The sequence below is a fragment of the Octopus bimaculoides genome, chromosome 4, assembly GCF_001194135.2.
Source record: "Octopus bimaculoides isolate UCB-OBI-ISO-001 chromosome 4, ASM119413v2, whole genome shotgun sequence".
Lineage (NCBI taxonomy): Eukaryota > Metazoa > Mollusca > Cephalopoda > Octopoda > Octopodidae > Octopus > Octopus bimaculoides.
This window is the reverse complement of record NC_068984.1, coordinates 63,059,954-63,074,127: the sequence shown is the minus strand read 5'-3', so window position 1 is coordinate 63,074,127 and position 14,174 is coordinate 63,059,954.

Below are 14,174 nucleotides of genomic sequence, written 5' to 3'. Positions count from 1 at the left end.
ATACTTATATATATATGCAAGAGACCCTTCATTAATGAGATTATCATCTTTTCTCAAGTGAAGATGTTCGCAATTACCATTTTGTAATTATGATACATCCTCTGGAGGCAGAGGTAATTTTAACAAATCAAATCGAAAATCTTTGTTGTAATGTATTTAACAAACCAGTATTTGTCCAGGTTATTGAAATAGAAACCACTGGCCAATTTGAGTTATTTCTCTGAGTTTATTTTAGGATAAATTATATGTATGTATGTATGCATGTATGTATGTAAGGGTACCCAGCCGTAAAAGCCTTGCCGAAACTGACCTCACCTGTGCTTGTGCCATGTAAAATACACTAAGTCCACTCTGCTGAGTGGTTGGTGTTAGTAAGGGCATCTGGCTGTAAAAATCCCGCCAAAACAGTCACAGAAGGCAGACATTAAACGATGATGACAACGATGATGATGATGATATATATATATGGTAGATTCAATACTTACATAGTTAATGAAGTGGTATATGAAAGTTTAATTAATAAAACTTACACATGCAGGGAGTAGAATAAAGCCATTAGCTTAATAATAAATTCTTTTGAAGAAAGACAAAGGAGAAAACCCTAGAATGTAAGTTAATTCAATTAATACAACACTTAGTTGATTTCAACAAAGAGCATTAGGTGTCCAACAACTTATCCTCTTGACATGAAATTAACAAGTATTCAACAGACACACATATTTCTTAAAACTGATTATCATGAAATGTTGCAAGGCTGGCCCTTTCAATAACACATATAATACAGAGTGAGAGAGAGAGAGAGAGAAGAACTAATTCTAGTAATGGCCTAATAATTTATGTGTTGATTCTGGAAGAATGAAAGGTGTAGTAGGTTTCAGTGAGAATAGAATTCATCACACATAGAACTGGAATGTATGCTGCATAGTGTTCTAGTTTAAGGACAAATAATTCTGATAGTTTGTCACCTCACTGCTTATGTAAACAAGTAAAAATGAAAGAATGATATATCGATATCAAATTTGGGTACAAGGCCGGCAATTTTGGGGGACAGTCTAAGTTGATTACATTGACTTCAGGGCTCAAGTGGTACTTATTTTATTGACCCCAAAAGGATGGCAACAGAATCTGAACTCAGAACATAAAGACAGATGATAATGTCACTAAGTATTTTTCCTGATACTCTAACAATTCTGCCAGCTCACTGCCCTAGTAGAATGATGTATGATTGTATGTTTTAATCTATGCTTTCAGTTATAATGTATGCCTTCAGTATCTGGTTTCAAAATGGTTAAATTAGTTAAAGTATGACTCCCATTAGATTTGAAAATTTGAGTCTTGCTGTCAACTGCAGCATTCAGATTCAAATATTACCATCTTTGAGGACAAATATGACTCATTTTCTTTTATCAAAACAACATCTCAAATAGTTACCTCAGTTTCTATATGTGAAGCTGAGCCATCGATAAACTAATTTTGTCCCTGGCACTCACATTTTTCTGAGTAAGTGCTGCTGAAATTGGGATGTATCTAATATATCCATGTGTCTGTTACACCATCAAACATGTCAATTTCTTATTATTAAATTAATTATAAGATATTCATTTCTACTTTAAGCACAAGGTCCGAAATTTTGGGGGAGGGGCCAGTCAATTAGATTGACGCCAGTATGCAACTGGTACTTAATTTATCGACCCCGAAAGGATGGAAGTCAAAGTTGACCGTGGTGGAATTTGAACTCAGAATGTAAATATAGACGAAATACCACTAAGCATTTTGCCCAGCATGCTAACATTTCTGCCAGCTCACTGCCTTCAATTAGTTGTAAAATATTGGTTTCACATTTTGACACAATGCCAGCAATTTTGGGGGAGGTTGTAAGTTAATTAAATGGACTCCAGTGCTCAACTGGTACTTATTTTATCAACCCCAAAAGGGTTAAATGCGAAGTCAACCTCAGTGGAATTTGAACTCAGAATGTAAAAGCAGATGGATTGCTACTCAGCATTTTTTGCAGCACACTAATGATACTGCCAGCTCAAAACCTTAAACTGGTTGTAAAATATTAAATCTGCAAAATGCCATTTTCTTTTCTTCTCTTTACTCCTTTAAAACAGTACATCATCTTAACTAGTTACAATTAGTGCATTTAATATTTATTTTGAATAGTTGCCAACCATTTGAAATAGTACAGATTGGTGGGGAAACAATTTCTAAAGACATTCAATATTTCCTAGCAAAAAGCTTCTTAATCTCTTTACTTCAGTCAACGAAAAAGAAAAATATATGAAAATATACAAAATCAAAACATGATAGACAAACCTACAATCATAAACACCTGCTTAAAGAAATTAAATAGAAATAAACAACAAAAGTAAATCAGAGATAGTTCAGCTAAAGGTTGCGCCAAGAAAGCTATTTATCTTTTGCTTGTCACAGATAAGCAGTGTAGCATAAATGATTCAATACTTATCTCTTATTTAGTATCTCATTAATAATTTCATTAGGTTTTATATCAAAAACAAAATAAAGGTCTCTTTTAACACAAACACTTGGCAAACATCATTGTTTGATTATATTTAAAGCAGTAATTGAAAAGTCCATGCAAGAGCAAAATATGTTGGAGAAATCTGATTAATGAAAACGTTCTTTTTTTTAAGCACTAAAGCCATTTATTATTTTATTTTGGAATTTTTCTTTATTGTTTTCTGAAGATATATTCTCTTTAGTTATTGACATTTTAATATAATTGCTATATTTTAAAACATAAGATAACACTTTATTCCTCCGTTTCATACTATCATATGCAATTTCTGGTTGATTGAATTTCTTTAAAACAGGTGGTTGTAAAATATCAAATGTTCTACAACTTGATTTATTATAGCTGTTCATCTGTTATAGTAGCAGCAGTATCAGTATGATTAATATTACTATTAAGGTGGAGAACTGGCAGAATCACTAGCGTGCTGGGCAAATTGCTTAGCAGCATTTCATCTGCCCTTACATTCTGAGTTCAAATTCTGCCAGGGTCGACTTTGCTTTTCATACTATGGGGGTTGATAAAATAAGTACCAGTTAAGCACTGGGGTCAATTGAATTAACTTAGCCCCACCCATAAACCTTCTGGCCTTGTGCCAAAATTTGAAAGCATTATGATTATTAGGGTGGTGAACTGGCAGAATCATTAGCATGCCTGGCAAAATACTCAGTGGTATATCATCCATACTTATGTTCTGAGTTCAAATTCTGTGAAGATTGACCTCGGGCTCAATAAGATAAGTACCAGTTGAGCACTGGGGAAGGTGTAATTGATTTACTCACTTCCCAAAAAATGTTGACTTTGTGTCAAAATTTGAAACCATTATTATTACTATTATTATTATTCAGTAGTTTTATTTTTATAACGTGCTTTCACTTCACTTCCGAGCGCAGCTCTGTGTGCCTTGGGTATGTGCTGTGGTTTGCTGTGATGCTCTTATGGTTACTGTATTGAAAGTGTTTTGCGTAAGATGTGTGCAGTGCCCAGTAGTGCAATTTTCTGTATGTTATATATATTTGTAAGTCCTGGTGTTTTTGTTATGTATTTGTCTGAATATTTTTTATTATATCTAATAATAATAATAATAATTATTATTATTATTATTATTATTATTATTATTATTATCATTATTATTATTATTATTATTATTATTATTATTATTATTATTCCACCGACGTCAGCTTCACCTTTCATCCATTCAGGGTCAATGAATTAATTGCCAGGAAAATGCTAGGGTGAATATAATTGACTAGTCTTCTCCCCCAAATTTGAAGCCTTGTGCCTTTAGTAGAAAGGATTATTATTATTATTATTATTGGGAGTAGTAGTAGTAGTAGTAGTAGTAGTAGTAGTAGTAGTAGTAGTAGTAGTAGTAGTAGTAGTAGCAGCAGCATTAGTAGTAGTAGTAGTAGTAGTAGTAGTAGTAGTAGTAGTAGTAGTAGTAGTAGTAGTAGTGACAGTAGTAGTAGTAGTAGTAGTTGTAGTAGTAGTAGTTATTGCCATTTAACCCCAGATCAGTCTTGATTGAGCAGACTTATGATCGAAAGGTGATCCAGCCTTGGCCATCATGTCTTTGTATGCATACACAAAGATTGTTTAATGCCTCCATAACATTGTGGAAGAGGTTAAGAAATGATTTTAAAATTATTTGGCTGCTGTTTCTGGCAGGTTGAACACGAATGTCTTTTATTGACTTTCGTAATTAGTATTGTTGTTTAATTACAAATGAACACTGAGCAAACCTATGGTCAAAGGTGATACAGTCTTGACTGTCACATCAAGTTTGCTAGTCATATCATGGGCTACATTATTTCTTTTGAAAATAGAGTTTCATTTGTGAGTATTTGACTTCTATTTCTAACATGTTCGATGATCACATATAGGCTCTTTTACTTGCTCACATATTGTATCCATGATGAAGGAGGCCTAGATTCAAAGGTGTTTCAGCCACCTTTTGTCCAGGCAACAATGCATCAGTATCTTATCCCCATCTTTAAGATAGTAGGGTGTGGTATGAGAGGAATTTAGTTGTTATTTCTTGTAGGTTGAATAAATACTTAGTGGTTCTCCTATTGTCTTAAAGTATGAGGTAGAATAAAATACATATTAAATACTACAATCAGTGAAGCTGTCTTGGCTAATCTGTAGGAAAACTGCAGGTGGGAACTGAATTATAAGTAAACAGAGTGAAAAGTGAGCACACAGAAAATATGCATTTGGGTCTCTGGCAAACTGTGTTTGGAACTAAAACATTAGATGCCCTGGAATAGATCCAAGAGCCCTAGTCAAGTGAAATGATGAACAAAGGGATTCCAATATTAGTCATCTTGTCTTTTTGTGTGATTACATTATCCAGTCTGAATTTTTTTTTTTAAAGTAATAGTGTGTGATGTGAAGCCTATTATTTCTACAAATTTGAGTAGTTGACCCATGCACAGGCTCTCAAACAGCTATTTTGTCACAGACCTATAATTCTAAAGGCATTCTATTCTAATTGTGCCCATCCTTTTTCATTTACTTTGTTTTCCTCCAAACAATGTAAATTATACAGAACAAAAACAACAATTTTCAATTGCAACATGAATAAAAATGAAGTCAAATTTGAATTAAGTGTGTGGTAGCATTGTTCATATGTTCTTGAATTAAAGATCTTATTGAAGTTCCTATTGATTTAGACATGTTATATGAAAGAAAAATATTGCTGAGATGAAAATAAGAGAAGCTAATACTTGTGAGGTAGTAGGGAAAAGATACAGCAATTCCATTCAACTAAAATGTGTCTTGCATTCAGACTAGATGAACAAGAGACCAATGATTGTTTTTTACAGCTCATCCTTCTCTGATCACATTCTGTTTGGAAAATGAAAGAGTTTGGCATCTTGTTTCATTAATATGAGTACTTAGAGAGTGAGAATTTGAGTTCCTCATTATATAACCAGGACTAGGCTGCATACTGATTGGTCAAGTATACGGAAGAAAAAAAAAACACAAATGACTAAAACTTTATTTGATTGCACAATTGTCACTACATTAGTCTTATTCAGAATGGAAAATTAGCAAGCAATAAGTATAAAAATAACGAATACAAAACTAAACGATGATACAAATATAGTGAACGGTACACACAATAGTTTCTAATTTAGGCACAAGGTCAGCAATTTATGAGATAGGTAGGTGGGTATTGGATTAGATTGATCCTGGCACTTGTACTTTATCTGCTTGGGAACGATGAGAGGCAAAGTGTATCTTGGTGGGATTTGAACCATAAATGAAAAAAGGAGGCAAAAATACTGCAAAGCATTTTGTCTGGTGCTGTAATGATTTTGCCAGCCTGCAACCACCATATTGTTACAGATGTGTCAGTAAATAAACTGTCAGAAACAGAGCAGGTAGGCTATGTTTCTCTTATCATTTACTTGTTTCAGTCATTTGACTGTGGCCATGCTGGAGCACTGCCTTGAAAGGTTTTAGTTGAACAAATTGAACCCAGGACTTATTTTTTAAAGCCTAGTATTCTGAACCACTGATTTATGAAGATGTAAATACACCAGCATTGGCTGTCAAGTGGTGGTGGGGGACAAACACAGACATGAAGACATACATGCATATACATATATATATAACTTATGATGAAAGTGAACAAAGTTTGCTGTAGATGTGTTGAGATGTATTGAAAGATAAAGAAATAATTCATTCCCAAATGCATGATAATGCTAATACAATAGCTAATACAATAACCTATCCATATATTGTGCACAATAACGAATTCTTCTTCAATTTTAGGATTTATAAATCTAGCTTTATAAGACGCTGATGTCAAATTTAACTTACGATGGAAGTGAACAAAGTTTGCTTTAGAAGCGTTGAAATGTTTGTTTACTTTCAAGTTAGATTTACCGTCAGCGTCTTATAAAGCTAGATTTATAAATCCTAAAATTGCAGAATTCATTACTGGGCAGTTTAACTTAAAAGTTACAGCACTTGATGCGTAATTACAGAGATGTGAGTTCGGGTCTCATGGGTGGCGGGTAACGATTTTTTCTGCAATATATTGATAGTTTATCCTGTTCATACTATTGTGTTTCCATTATCATGCATTTGAGAATAAATTATTTCTGCATCTTTATATATATATATATATATATATATATATATATATACAGATACACAACAAGCTTCTTTCAGCCAAATCCATTAAAAAGCCTAAGGGCATAGCAGAAGACACTTGCCTAAGGTTTCATGCTGTGGAAATGAGCCCAGAACTATGTGCTTGGGAAGCTTCTTACCACATTGCAATGCCTGTGCAAAATGCAAGTGCAATTTTCATGATATGTGCCCAAGATGCAAATGACTTTTGCAGGATCCAGGTGATATGTACAATTGACTACTGCCTGGTGAATGTTAAAGATGCAATGTTATTGTTTCCGTATACATACATGTGTCTACATTCTCAGCTATCATATATGTTCTCTAGTACAAAAACTGAAGCTTGATAAAATGAAAAATGTCATTATGATGTTTGGCACTGTAAACTTCAGCTGCTAAAGGTGCTATCTGCGAGGGCTGAGCTGCATTGCCTGGTAATTTTTGCATTAGATCTGATATTTTATAGTTAGTCTGCAGTGCACAGTAACACGTCCACAATACTGTCATCATTAATAGTTGATTAACACCAGTCAGAACTGGTCAAGCAAGCTTATGGTCAGCTTTATCTCCAGACAGTTAATTGCAAACAACATTTTGTCCTTCCCTGTTATTTCAAAGAAGTGAGACGTGATTTGAAAATTTTGCAGCTATTTCTAGCTAACTGAATAACCATGTAATAGTTCCCTAATTGTTAATCACAATCATTGATAGTATTAATACAGGTAGGAGGGTATTGCTCAATAGACATACTCACAATTATGAAGTATACATAATGATACTGTTAGCTGAAAGATGATATCGGTGAAAAATTACTCGTGTATTTTTTATTGGCGATTTAAGTCAAACAGTACATGCCACTCTGACATTGTGTCATTATATATCATTTATGTATCTGATCTAAAATAAAAACTTTACACTATTAATAATTGCATGTTTTTCTTTTAAAGCTATGCTTGCATAATATTATATTATATAGGTAGCTTATACATATTTTTACAGATAACTGAGGTGTCAAAATCATTTGTAACCAGAGCATCTCATTGAACAAAAATTGCAATCTCATCAATAACTTGAATAATCAGAGATTTGATCTTTGAGTATATAATGAATGTTAAAATATCATGTCCCTTCCTACTTCCTTTTTATTAATCTTTTATCATCGCTACTAGCCATAGCTGTCATCTGTTTCCATGTAAATGCATTAAAAATATTCAACAACACTTTCTCTCAATAAGAAACATTCTCATCTGGATCTCACCCCTTTAATTTTTGAATCTCAGTCTATTTAAGGCTTTAACAATCGATTCTTTAGATCTGTTGAAAATCATTGAGAGAGCAACTCTAACAGGTCAATCGTCTTTGCAGTTGCTTGCCAAATCAAAATGACATACTTACACAAATGTGTACTCACCAGTTTTTGTTTCCTCATAACTTGCAGAAAAATGAATATTTTTCTAATGAAATTTTCATCAAATAGCTTTCAAACTGGGTAGATGACAATTATATCGGAGCTTGTCGTGAAACAATAAAAATGGTGGGCGTGCACACATACATGCTAATAGATATAACACACAAATCTATAAAACGAAACTTGAAATTTTGAAAAAAATATGTAGCGAATCAAATCTTTACAGCTGTAGCAACTACGAACAAACTATACTTAAATTAGGTGACGTGCCCTGACTACTAACCAGTCATCTTGCAGGAATATCACCCCATACTATGGAATGCTCTTATATATTTCAGTAGTTCCCGCACAAATAGAAGTTATAAAAGTGAAATCACGCTAGAATCAGCGCAGAGGTGGCCAAAGAAACGATGCACGCCGCAAAGGCTAAATAAGATCCCACAGCAGATAGACAGACGCAGGATTGTCAGTCGTTGTTTGATCTGTGTTTAAAAGAATTGCTTCACGCACCATGGACACAATATCCTCGTCTTGCACCACCCAAATAAGAACCCAGCCATTTCTTAGTCTTAAATATACCTGAAGTGCATTCAGGATCCACAGACAGGAAGCTCATTAAACAGAAAAGTTTCCGTGGTCGCAGCTCAGCACAGAGTTGAAGGAAACTTCGAGTACGACGAACAGAGTCTTATTCTCGTCTCTCACACGAAGTTAATGCTTTCTGTTATTAATGTAATTCTGAGCTACATTTGCTTCTAGCACACAAAAATACTCTGCTACAAGCAATTATACAAAAATGTAAATATTGTAATATACTCCCGTAAAAATGTTGTTGGCACCCCGTCGCTTTCGACGTCGAGGGTTCCAGTTGATCCGATCAATGGAACAGCCTGCTTGTGAAATTAACGTGCAAGTGGCTGAGGACTCCACAGACACGTTTACCCTTAACGTAGTTCTCGGGGATATTCAGCGTGACACAGTGTGACAAGGTTGACCCTTTGAATTACAGGCACAACAGAAACAGGAAGAGTGAGAAAAGTTGTGGTGAAAGAGTACAGCAGGGTTCGCCAGCATCCCCTGCTGGAGCCTCGTGGAGCTTTAGGTGTTTTCGCTCACAACGCCCGGTCTGGGAATCGAAATCGCGATCCTATGACCGCGAGTCCGCTGCCCTAACCACTGGGCCATTGCGCTTCCACCCCGTAAAAATACACGTTGTTTAAACAACATTGGATTTGGTTTTATACATGGGACAATACGCCGCCAAACATCATATCAATATATATTAACACCCATTTAACCAAAGACACTGTGTAATGTGTGTCGGTAAGTATGTGCGCGCGCCGATTAATTCATTTTTTTTCTTAGATTCAACTCTAATATAATTGGCATCTGAGAAGCATTTACAGAAAATTTCATTAAAAAATATGCATTTTCTGAAAATTATGAAGTATACAAAGTCAGAGGCGGAAGAACATTTATGTAGGTATGCCATCAAGATTATAATCAACATACATGCGCACATACATACATACATACATACATACATACATACATACATACATATATGAATGTTTACTGCACAAAGATTGTTCAATTTTGTGAAATTTATATTCACTTCTATACAAACATGTGCCTATATGTTTTGTGTGTGAGATTGTCAGGTAAGTTTCAACTTATAGTGTTTTACGGTTCAAATTTCTACTGGACTACAAAAATGTCCAAACTGCACGATAAAGATAAACATTAACCATTTTGGTGTTAGAACAGAGGTTTCAACGAATTATTCAACTACCACTTCTAATTTAGATATAAATATTCATCGGTATTTCTAAGCAAGATTTCACAGCTGACATGAAGAATGAGGGTCATGTTATGAAGGTGGACAAGAAGTAAAGTAACAGAAAAGGTAAAAAAAAAAAAATAAATAAAAAATTACTGCAAAAATTCATAATTTTGTCAAGGATAGAGTTTAAAGGGTAAAAAATTACACGAATAATACACAATGGTAACACAATTTATATAATTTTATTACCTTTATGTGCGAAAAATTGTTTTGTGGAAGAATTAAAATAAAAGAGTCTTAAATCATATTTTCCATTGACTTTTTACATATGTTATATTTCTTCTTGGATTTTCTGAAAAATAATCTGAGAAACATAGCGAAACTTACCTTAAGAAACACAATGTTTCTAAAAGGAAAATATGTTGCTTTTTTTGCAAGTTTAACGTAAATTTAAAGCGAAATGCAATACATTCTAATATTGAAAGCAAATTTGTTTCAAGCTGCTTTTAGTTTACATTCAAAATAACACCATTTAATGCTCAATACGATATTTTCCAGGTTTACAATAGAAAAATCCTTTTTTTTTTTTAAAACGGAAGTATTAAAACGTTAAAATTCATTTAATACAATATTATTCGAAAATAAAAGAAAACGTTTATAAGCAATCAAAAGACAAAAAAAGCCACGTTATATACATTTCTCTTGTATATCTAGCAAACTATCATCAATGTTTAAATTAATGCTGTTTTGAAGCATTTCAAAATTTAACAGAATGTTAGCAGTTTTTTAACTGTTTAAAACAAATTCTATAGAAGGAAAACACAGGCTATAAATTATAGCCACAAAAATCCACTTCATTTCGAAACTTTGTTAATGCTGTCATGTGCTTTACATTTTAAGGAGAAGTGATACTTGGTATTTCGTGTTTCCTTCGCTTTGTTTCATGAATAAATATCTACATCAACAAGTGTACAATTTTGTACATTTAGCTATTGAATCTCTCCCACTGTTAGTTGGACAAGAATGGGTAAATATATATAATGTATACAGACTTGTGTCTCGTACTTGCTGAGGTTTACCTGCAGTTTGGCGTTGTAAAAAGTGAAAGTAAATTGCGACAGATACTGGAAGGGCTGATGGTTAAATCTTATTATTTCATCGTATTTATATTCCATGAAAACGATGAACAGAACATACACAAAACATAACCTATGTAACGAGGCCTAGAATCGAAATATCTCAGCTTCAGTAAACTGGTCCAGACCACGCATATCTTACGCCACAGGGAGTGGTCAAAATATTAGTTTTCCAGGTGATGATATTGTTCACAAGTTCAATTTACAACCACATTGTTTCGAGTTCAGTCCAATGCGGGGCACCATAGTGACTTCTACTATAGCGCTTTGCCGACCAATCCTCGTGAGTGAATTTAGTATTTGGTAAACAGAAACTGTGAGGCAGCACACACACACACACACACACACACACACACACACACACACACATATATATATATAAATTAAAAGGGTAAAGGATTATCAATTTATTAATTAATAAATCAATTAATAATTAATAATTTTTACCAAGCCCATCGGTATGAAAGCACCATTATTGGTGGAGAACTTATTCAAAAGTTCATATATTTATACATATAATTATAATTAAGGGATCAGCAAAATATTTGCTTCAGCATATACTGAAGTTCAGAAAATAGCAGCTAAAAAAGCTGAGAATCTCACAGATAGCATCACTTGTAACTCACAAAGGCAAAAACAAGAAGAAAAGACAATGAAAAACTAAAAAATTCAGATGATTAACAGCAGACGCGTTTCAGGATTATGATTAATAATTAACAATTAATAATCAATTTCCTTCATCAGTACTGTATTCCAGTAGTAAATTTGACTATGCTAGCAAACCCTGCAAGCATGGACTGGTAATTCCACACCGACACAGATCAGAAAGCACCCTTTTAATTTGTAATAATTATTCACTCCAGATTAGTATACGCAGATTTCTCTGCGATATCACTTGTCGCGCACATGGTAATTTCTTGAGGAGGGGACAGTTAGACTAGCTGACCGAGGTGAATTCGGTTATGCTTTCTGATCTGTGTCGGTGTGGAATTACCAGTCCATGCTTGCTAAATACATCTGATAAATAATTATATAAAAAATATAAATCAATTAGTACATTGAAATTAAAAATGTTCACTCTGTATTACATAAACATGTTTTCAGCAGCAAATACACATACCAAGCCATCTATAATAATCATATATATACTAAAATATACAAAGATCAATTACATAGTTATATACGTATATAGACATATATAGACAAGACATAGATATATACACAAATACACATATACATATATGTACGCACACATGCACGCACACATGCACGCGCACAAAGTTCCTTGGTGTATACATATACAGGTCATTTATTACAGGCGAACGAAATGGGAAGTATACATAAAGTGTAGGGAGGAGGTAGGGAAAAGGAAAAGAAAAGCTAGCGCGAGGCGAGAGAAAAGAAGTGTACTGCGTAAGGATGCTATCGAGTAGGAAGAGAAAAGATACTTCGAGTGAGAAAAGAAAAGATAGTTCACGAAATATGTGTAACGAACTCACACATAAAATAAAATTATATATATATATATATATATATATATATATATATCGGAGAATTTACGAAAGAAACAACAGACGAAGACAGGTGGTGTTAACAACAAATGGATGTATTAGTATAACACTCGGGAATAGAGAAAGTCTTTGACGTTTCGAGCCTACGCTCTTCAACTGAAAGGAACACAGAGAGAAACAAGGAGAGAAACAAGGAGATATATATAGAGAGAGAGATATACTGAAGAGTATATTTGATTATAAATAGACATATATGATTCCGTATATAAATATACAAAAGTATGTACGCAAATACATGCTCACACGAATATAAATATATACACGTATATATATGCATCCATGTACGTATGTACATAAATAAAAACATACACGTATACTTACACACAGACAGACGCACACATACACATATATATGCATACCCACAGTACACACATACCCATAAAAACATATCTAGATCATAACTTATATATAGAAACAATTTCTAAACACCTGCTCAGTTTGTATATTAAAATTCGGATAAAAAAGACATTTACAAAATGCAGTACCATATATAGAATTATCTATAAATTAAACGGAACAATTAAATAGGTTTGTATAATATAATAGAATTAAAATAAGGTAAATAATAGCATAATAAAAAAATATTAAAAAATAAGTATGAGCCTCGGCTTGAAAATGGTATATAAAAGCAGTTTTCTTAAAGAATACATCGAAATATATATTCGATATCTTTGCGATGCGAAGTAACTATACACTACAAATACAAATTCAAAAGTGGCATTTGAAACAAATTCGAAAGTCAACATATATTATCCATATGGTATTTTGTCGGTTGACATTTTAAATTTTGCTGCGTACCCGCAGGAATTTAAGAGTTTGCATCTTTGATTCAAAGCGCTATTAACCTGGTGTAAGATAAAGAATTTTTCTGAAAGACATAAATTGCATTTCATGGGTCTTTTATGAGCTCCATGTCTGTAAGCTGCTGCTTTATCTAAGATTTTTCATGTTACGTTGAAAGGACGGGTTTCATTTTCTTTCAATTCCCAGATATGTTTTGCAAGACGAGTCTTTGTCCTATTTTCTGGGTACCGGAAGGAATTTCTGTAGGAATAAAATCGGGTCTTGAAAGAATTTTTTGAAGCCCCTGTGTATGTTTTATATTCTTGTGAGCCTTCTATTTGTACATTGGTCCTATACAATCCCTTTCTCCAGACATTTTCCTTCCAACGGACAGGAGGTCTCATCTTTGTAATTACAATTCTTCGGCTTTGAATCGGTACTGCAGCTATCTACAAATATTTTAGTGTTGTGTTGGCTAATAAAAGAGGCGAAGTTTTTACAAGAACAGCTAATCTTCAGTGTTCTTCTATTAAATATTCTGTAAAACTTATGGATAGGTTCAAAATACTTACAAACTAATTTTAAGAGTTCCCTACCTATATTAGTTTTTAAGGCCATATTGAATGCTGGGTTGAACCACAAAGCCCTCTTATTTCTAGTTCTACGTGTGATATTGTTGCTAGCATTAACTTGGTTGTACTGGATCTTTTCAGAGAATCCACTATTCCTTAATGCATTGTTGTAATAAGGAAGATGTATAGGGCCAAAGTACAAATATATATATATATATATATATATATATATATATATA